This window comes from Palaemon carinicauda, chromosome 18, assembly GCF_036898095.1.
Source record: "Palaemon carinicauda isolate YSFRI2023 chromosome 18, ASM3689809v2, whole genome shotgun sequence".
Lineage (NCBI taxonomy): Eukaryota > Metazoa > Arthropoda > Malacostraca > Decapoda > Palaemonidae > Palaemon > Palaemon carinicauda.
Window position 1 is genome coordinate 45,725,156 of NC_090742.1, and position 8,846 is coordinate 45,734,001.

Consider the following 8,846-nt stretch of genomic DNA (forward strand, 5'->3'; position numbering starts at 1 on the left):
TTCTTTTTAGAGTAAGTGACATTTTACTTTTCATAATCTATTTACTGTCTGTCCTAAGTTCGTATATTCATTAACATCTCTAGCAGTTCGTCCATAACTCTTATTTGTTTTCTCTCTGTATTCTAATTGAACATTATCTTAGTTTTACTTCTATTCATTTTCAGTCCTGCATTTCAGCTTTCTCTATTCAATTCTTCTATCATATTTTGTAATTCCTGCCATGATTCACTATGCACAACTATGGTATCTGCAAATCTTAAGTTGTTAAGGTATTCCCATTATTATTAATTACTACATTTTCCCAATCTAAATTCTTACAAACTTCTCCTAGGAACACTGTGGATAACTTAGGAGAGATGGGGTCTCCCTATCTAACTCTTCTCTCAATAGGAATTTTCTCACTATCTTTATGTAGTTTTAGGATTGCTGTACATCCTGAATAGATATCTTCAAGTGCTCTAACATAAGATTCATCTATCCCTTTTCTTTAAAGAGTTTTAATTAATGTTGAGGTTTTGATAATAAAAGCTTTATCATATTCTAATATATATATATATATATATATATATATATATATATATATATATATATATATATATACATACATACATACATACATATATATGTATCATCTGTCATTATTAGTCCCCTGCAGAACAATGGCCTCAGACATGCCCTTCAACATGTGTCTGTTTATGGATGTTTTATGCCAGTCAAAACGCTTATCTTGTCCATGATTATGCTTTTATGACTCAACATTAATATCTACATCCCCAGGTGTGTCGATGATATTGTTGAACAAGGAATTATAATCCTATCTTTTTTCCATGTAAAACGTATTCATATAATTTCTATGAATAATGAGTATAATAATAATGATAAAGTGTATTGCAACTCCAGGGATATATATCTCTTTATATTTATGGTCAAGAGCTTTTAAACTCTTTACAAAACACATCTTTTGGTAAATATGGTTTTCATTTTATGGCATCTATTTTTTTCTATCTCTTGCATCAAGTAAAACTTTAACATTTTCCTAACATGAGTCAAGCTTTAAGCGACTGAAGTATCCTTCTTCTTATCATAGTCTTTATATCCTGTAGTCACATGCAAACTCTTATTATTCCCAGTGAATTATAATATAAAGCAGAGGTTAGTTTCGATATTTTCTTTTTCTCTTATGCTATATTGATATTATTTATGTAAATAAATGCTGAACTTTATTTTCTCTTATGATGCAACAATATATTAGTGATTTGTTTGTTTTATAATTTGTTTTATATTTATAACGTTTTCTAAAAATTTTGGATGATTCCAGCTTTTCTGAATTCATATATATTAATATCACTCTTATTAATTTCAATTCAAACCAAAAGAAGATAACTGGTAAATCAATAGTTTGTTTCTAACCTACCTTTCATTTCCTCCTGCAATGATTTTGCATACTTCCCACATACTTTAAACAAACTTTTCAAGTCTAACTATTAATCATTACAGGTATACGAAAATTCATATAAATTGTATATCGAGACCGTCTTCAATATGATACATCCATTCACAGAACGTTTTCTGAACATGACATGTATATCTCTTCGTTTACCTTAGAATTGGGTAACTCACATAGCCAGGTAAGGAGCTATTTATAGTATGATAAGTGTACAGTGAAAATTAACTATGATCTCCTTAGACGCCTTTCCATTCTTGTATGATTATGATCATCTCCACAATTTTTGTATTTTCTCTTGCTTGAGTACAGTCGTGCACACTATTCCATCTAATTTCTCTTCTTCTCGTTTTGTTAAAGTTTTTAAAGGCCGCCCTAGGTTTTATGGGAAACTTTAAAAATTCCTTTTAGTATGTTGTTGTATTGGTAAATACAAGACCTTTTTACTCCTATGTACTTTTGAAAAATTTTCCAAATTAGCGAAATAATTGCATGCAATGAAGTATCCCATTTGGGGGCCTTGGGTGAGTTTAGGCGGACTATGCTCATCCCATATGGGATCTAATGGACCTTAACGGCACAGATTTTAAAGTTTCTACTAATGTTGATTCGCCCACAAACCATATGATTATTATTGATTAAACAGTTTTTTTATAGTGCCAATGTATAACAGAAACACGTATATGCCTTAACAATTTAATTAAATAAGAAATACGTTATAAATACAAGAAAATATAATATACAATAAATACAAAAATACTATGAAAATTCACAAATATATTAATCCTTACTCATAATTGAAAAAATAGAAACATATTATAAAACTTTCTCAAAAATCGAGTGAAAAAGAGCAAAAAAAAAAAATACTTAAAAATTTTATGGAACAAAGCAAAACAATTTCGACTTTCAGTGAGGCAAAGGGCCATCTGGCACTCCTCACACATCCAGCGAGACCTGTGGATGTGGCCTGCAGTAGAACCGAACTTGCAGTTCTGCCTCATGGTGACATGCTTTGGCATGTGTAGGGTAGTGGCATCCTGGCGTGACTCTACACTTGGCACAACTGCCCGTTGGCCCCTTTTGGTCAAAGCGACATCACTGGTGCCAAGAGAATTCCAACTAATCTTGAAGTTCGATGTCTTGAAACTTCTCAGCCAATTTGAGATATCCAGTCGGAAGTCCTTGAGGGGCTTTGGGTTCTCCAGCAAAGCCAAGCAATCCCACTTGTACAAAATCCAAGCGTTCTTCTTACATTCAACAACACGAGGCCTCACCTTCAACTTCACCTTCCTCATCCACAGGCATCTCCTGAGGGACAACAACATTGATCTTGCGAGCTGAAATCAGAATAAAGTAACATTAGTGAAACAGTAAATGAATCGTGTGTGCTGGTGTGTGTGCATGCATGTGTGTACATTGTATGTCAGTGAGTATGCATGTGTGTTCATGTGTATGTCAGTGAGTATGCATGTGTGTGCATGTGTATATCAGTTAATATGCATGTGTGTGCATGAATATGTCAGTGAGTATGCAAGTACACAAATAAGTTTTGAAAATACCCATTGATTACAAAAATTTAAAGAGCAACACAATGTAAACAAATTTAAAGAGCAATCATTGTAACAACGAGACTTTTAAAAAAAAATTTAAACAAATCTCTCTCTCTCTCTCTCTCTCTCTCTCTCTCTCTCTCTCTCTCTCTCTCTCTCTCTCTCTCGCTAAGGATGTCTCATACTAACCTCAAGCGTTGGGAGGGTCAAAGGCATCCTCCTGAGTAAGGCCTTCTTCAAGAACGTACGTAGGGTCGTCGTCAACACTATCGACGTCCAAAGGGCTCAGGTCAACAACACTTCCTTCAGCGTCATTAGGGGCAACCCATGGTGTACGATCCTGAGTCTCCAATGCAGCGTTGTGATGCCCATAAAAGATATGGCCAGGAAACTGCAAAAAAAAAAAAGAAAACAATATTAAAATCATGTAATGAAAAAAAAAATGTAACTTTGCCTAGCAAAAACGTATCATTCAATCCATTGTAAGGTGATAATTTGTATGCACATGAGCCTATCATCTCTAAATCAGCACTATTATTTCTATAATTATGGTTAAAACTATTCCCAAATGTTTAAGACAATCACTAAAAAAATTGCAAAAATTATGAGAGTTGTAACCTAGTACCCGGTAGAACCGTTAAGGTCCAATAGATCCCATATGGGATGAGCGTGGTCCGCCTAAACTCGACCGAGGTAGCCCACATGGGATCTATACTTTTTACGATAGTCACTACGACACGCCAGTAATACTACAGCCTTTGAAACCAACATTAAAAGGTAAGCATATCACTAGGCTTCACTATCCTAGTCACTGTGTACTTACCATGATTACAAAGGTCGGGGGGGGGGGGGGGGGGATACGTGGACGTCACTGCAATGGGTCTTGTCACTTTTCCGACTTGAGGACAACTGAGGTGTCTTTGGAAGGAGCTACAGTCTTGGTGAGAAGGACAGGCAGCTTCTAGAAGATTGGCTGATTCGAAGAGCAGAGGAGTGTAGCTATGAGTTGCCAAAGCGTCATTTTCAGACAAGTTTAAACTGGTTCACCACGACTACCCAAAAGTAGCTGTTTAAAGATCCCATTTGGGCTCTCTGGTCGTTAAAGGGTTATTATAGGAAATATTTATTTTAATGTTGTTACTGTTCTTAAAATATTTTATTTTTCCGTGTTTCCTTTCCTCACTGGGGTAGTTTCCCTGTTGCGGCCCCTTGGCTTATAGCATCTTGCTTTTCCAACTAGGGTTGTAGCTTAGCAAGTAATAATAATAATAATAATAATAATATACATATGGGTCCTAAATAGCTGTGGATCACTAACATTAATATGCCCTTGAACTCCCTGAAATTTACCTAACTCATTATTTTCTGATATAAAGATTTGATGATTTTCCATTACAATCTTCTTCGACTTGGCCTGTTGTTCATCATCCAGATGTGACCAATCTTGTTTTGCAATTAAATTTCCTAATTTCTCCTCTCTAGTGCATCCTTGTCCTGGTGCAACACGCATGCCTTTAGGGATAAGCTCACTCTTAATCTTAACCTTTCTACATATGGGAGATTCTGAACTGATGTCCCTTTCATCAATCTTTTTATAAGTACTTTTCAATGTTCCTATCTTTAACTTAACTATACCCTTTATACTATTTACTAGGCATATAAAAACTTTCTTATTGTTATTGACTTTAAGGCACAAAGCATTCATTCCACCAATAATGTTTCACTCCTCATTTAAATACAAGTACTGTATCCACATCTTCATTAACGTTAACTGCATACATCCCTGCTGAGGAAGGATAGAATAATCTTTTTCTTTAACCTAATCTCATCTACATTGGGATATGGGGGTTGAACTATCTTGAGATTCCTAATTCTCCTTATAGAAGCTCTCATTTTAAGAAGCCGCATACGATACGTAATATTAATCAAACTTGGATACCTATCTAATGATCACATGTCAAACAGGCAATCCCAAGTAAATATGCACCCAAAGGGAATTCTGTATCTAAAAGTGGGCCTGGCACAATATAAAATAAATGAGTAACAACTCTACAGCCAACATTAACACCCAAATAAACTCATCCTAATACTGCTACAACTGTGTCTGTGACTCTCGTTAAATGAGGTAAATTTTTCATCTTAGCAGGCTCCAAACTTAAACTGTCCATAAAGGATTTCTTGACTATGCTGGCACAACTACCTGTGTCAACTAAAGCTCTTATCATGCATTCATTAACCATCAAACTTATACTTGGAGACCTGGCGTGACCTTCAAGTCCTAGCGAACTGTCTCCACCTAATTTTGCTGGACATCCTACGTGACCTCTCCCAACATTTGGTTGATGACAATGAAAGCATACTCCATTGGGTGGATTATAAGGAGTATTAGACAGATTATGTTTGGATACCTTGCAAAAAGCACAGTACTTTTTAATATTATTTTGTCTCTTTGTGGACACTCAATTTTCTTGTTTAATTCATCCAATTTTCTTGTTAATTTTTCTATTTTATTATATGGAATTCCTACCTGAGGGTTACTTGTCATTGGAATTGGTGACTTGGAATTTCCAGCCCCTGAAATGGGCAAAAGACTGTTGTTATTACTAATACTTATGCCCTGAGCCCTATAATATTCTTCTTCTGTATATGCCATGAAATTCTTTAAAGGCACATGGTCTGCAATATCTGGTGTAGAATATGGTGTTTGAATGGCAGGGTTATGTGTTGTTGCCCAGGCCATTATAGTTGTTAAGGGTACTGTACTCATAAGCGCAGATGCGCTTTGTGGTATACTTTGTGTGTTCTTAAAAGGTGGGAAAGGGGAAGACGTTACTGGGGGTTAATTGTCAATGAGTGTTTGTATAAGGTGTTGCATTGTCCCCTGAATATTAGACATCTCCGTGTCCATATTTTGAAGTTGTGTTAAATTCCTTACCTTTGATTAAACTCCCAGATTGAGCTGTGTAACATTCTGTGTTTCCATTGAGCTTGTCTAACTTCGTTTTCTAACTGTATTAGTTCTGTCAATGAGTTGTCAATAGCACTGACCATTTTGATACAGTAATTTAAACAAAATTATTTAAACAAAGTAATCACCAAATATGTAAACAATATCAGGCATATTCAAAATCACATGTAAAGTATACATTATACATAGGATGATACAGTTCAAACAAGATTTCTATAAAAAATATAAAAAAATCATAAGTGTGACCTGCAATATTTAGGCCTCATGGGTAATTGGAGTCATTAGTATAAGGCTACTGATCCCATTGCTGGTACCATATGTCACTGGGAATTTTGACTTTTTACCCCTGACATAAATTTTTTTATTCACCATCTAAAGATTTACTTTCGATGTTCCTGCCTGGATGGCATGGGAGAACTGGAGAAGGTAGTGGACCGATGGGTCCTACTTACTGGCTTTAATGTCATCTGAATATAATATGGTTCAACCTTACTTTCTAAGTGTTCTTGTGTCATAGACTATACCGATTAATACAGTACGTCCCGTCCCTAGGGTGTAGGGTTTCACTCCATATTTTTCTCTATTCAGCTTAAGGGGTAATACACTCTTCCATAATTTGCTCGCCCAGACTGGATCCCTTTGAGAAAGGATATTTTCAATGTCTTCTCTAACGACACATAACACATATCTTTGCAGGAAGGGAATCATGCTCATCCCATCTTTCCTTCGTGTTTACTCTAATGCCAGTACGGCCAAACAAAAGGGAGAAGAACTCTAGACCACGTATTCGATATAAAGAGAAAAACATAAGAAGGGAATGGCTATACTATTATATGCATTCGTTGATGAAACAAATTTTTTAAGTGATTTTTATAATCAGGGATGATTTTAAAGATATTAGAGTCGGATGATGAATCAATTTCTGAAAATAAACAAAATACGAAAAGGAAAAAATTTTCCCATTACACCTTGGTTACATTTCAGCAGTGGTCTCTATCTTGAGCTTTTAATTTAATACTTCGCCATTCATCATCTCTTACTTCACGCTTCATATTCCTCAGCCATGTACGCCTGGATCTTCCAACTCCTATAGTGCCTTGTGAAGCCAAGTTGAAAGTTTGGATGAACTAATCTCTCTTGGGGATTGCCAAGAGCATGCCCAAACCATCTCCATCTACCCCTCACCATAATCTCATCCACATAAGGCACTCGGGTAATCTCTCTTATAGTTTCATTTCTGATCTTTTCCGGCCATTTACAATAACTCCTAATAATCTTCTGATGGCTTTGTTCTCAAATATACAAAATCTGTTGGATATTGTTTCAATGTCATACCACAACTCATGTCCTTACAGTAACACTGATCTCTCTAAACTGATATATAGCCTGATTTTTATATGTAATTTCAGGTGATTTGATTTCCAGGATTTACCTAGCCCAAACATTTTCTGATTTGCTTTTTTCAATATTTCATCAAATTCAAATTCTAAAGATTCTGTATTAGAAATCATAGTTCCTAAATATTTAAAGAATTCCACTTCACTAATCCTTTCTCCTTCTAATGATATTTCCTCTTCCATTGCATATTCCGTTCTAATCATCTCTGTCCTTCTTCTATTTATCTTGAGCCCAACCTCATGCCATATTTCATGCATTCTGGTAGGTAAGTTTTGCAAGTTCTATAATGTTTTGCTAATAAGGACAACTTCATCAGCATACTCTAGCTCAGCTAATTTCCTGTTACCAATCCATTCCAATCCTTCTCCACCATCCCCAACTATTCTATGTTTTACAAAATCCATAAGCATGATAAATAACATAGGTGATAACACATTCTCTTTGAGTATACCACTCTTCACTGGAAATTCATTTGATAGGATTCAAATAACATTAACTTTGTACTTGCTATGCTGATGAACAGACTTAACCTAATTTACATATTTAAAAGGAACTGCATAATAATGTAGGACTCTCCACAAAATTGCCCAGTGCACACTATCAAAGACTTTTTCATAATCCACAATTCCATCAAAAGTGGATTTCTATATTCTACACATTGTTGTACCACATGTCTTACAAGGAAAATTTGGTCAGCACAACTTCTATCTTTTCTGAAATCTGCTTGTTAATATCTCTGCTTTTCATCAATCTTTTTCTCTAGTCTCTTTAGAATGAGCATACTACATATCTTCATGACAACTGACGTAAATATGTTGCCTCTGTAATTATTGTAATCAGTCAGATCTGCTTTTTTTTTTTTTTTTTTTTTTTTTTTTTTTTTTTTTTTTTTTTTTTTTTTTTTTTTTTTTTTCACCAAGACTCCTAGCTCCCATTCATCAGGTTTCACTCCACATTCTACAAAATAATCTTCTAAGTATTTTGGGAGTCACTTCATTTTCGGCCAATAACATCTCAGTAGTCATTTCATCGTATCCAGGGGCTTTCCATCTCTTGAGCTTTTTAATGATAGCTTCGACTTCAAACACACTGAATTTATTCATGGGAACATCAAGGTCTCACTCAGCTTCAGGCATATTAATCAAATTATTCCCTTTATATCTCCTATTCATGACCTCACTAAAGTGTTCCATCAAACTTTGCCTTTCTTCATCTTTTGTTGTTATAACAGATCCATCTCTCATTTTATTGAGTATATGCTTCTTCTTTGCCCCAGTAGAGATTTCATTATTCATTCTGTGAGCAATTCTTACACCATAGCCACTCCCTGAATTCATGGCTTTGCCAGCCTCATCTGCTTTCCTGTCTAAATATTCTCTCAAGTCATTCCTGGCTTTTCTTTTGACTTCACTATCAATACTGGAATACTTAGCATGGTCTTCCTTGTGATTTTCATTACATCCTCGAAAACTTCCAACAATCAATT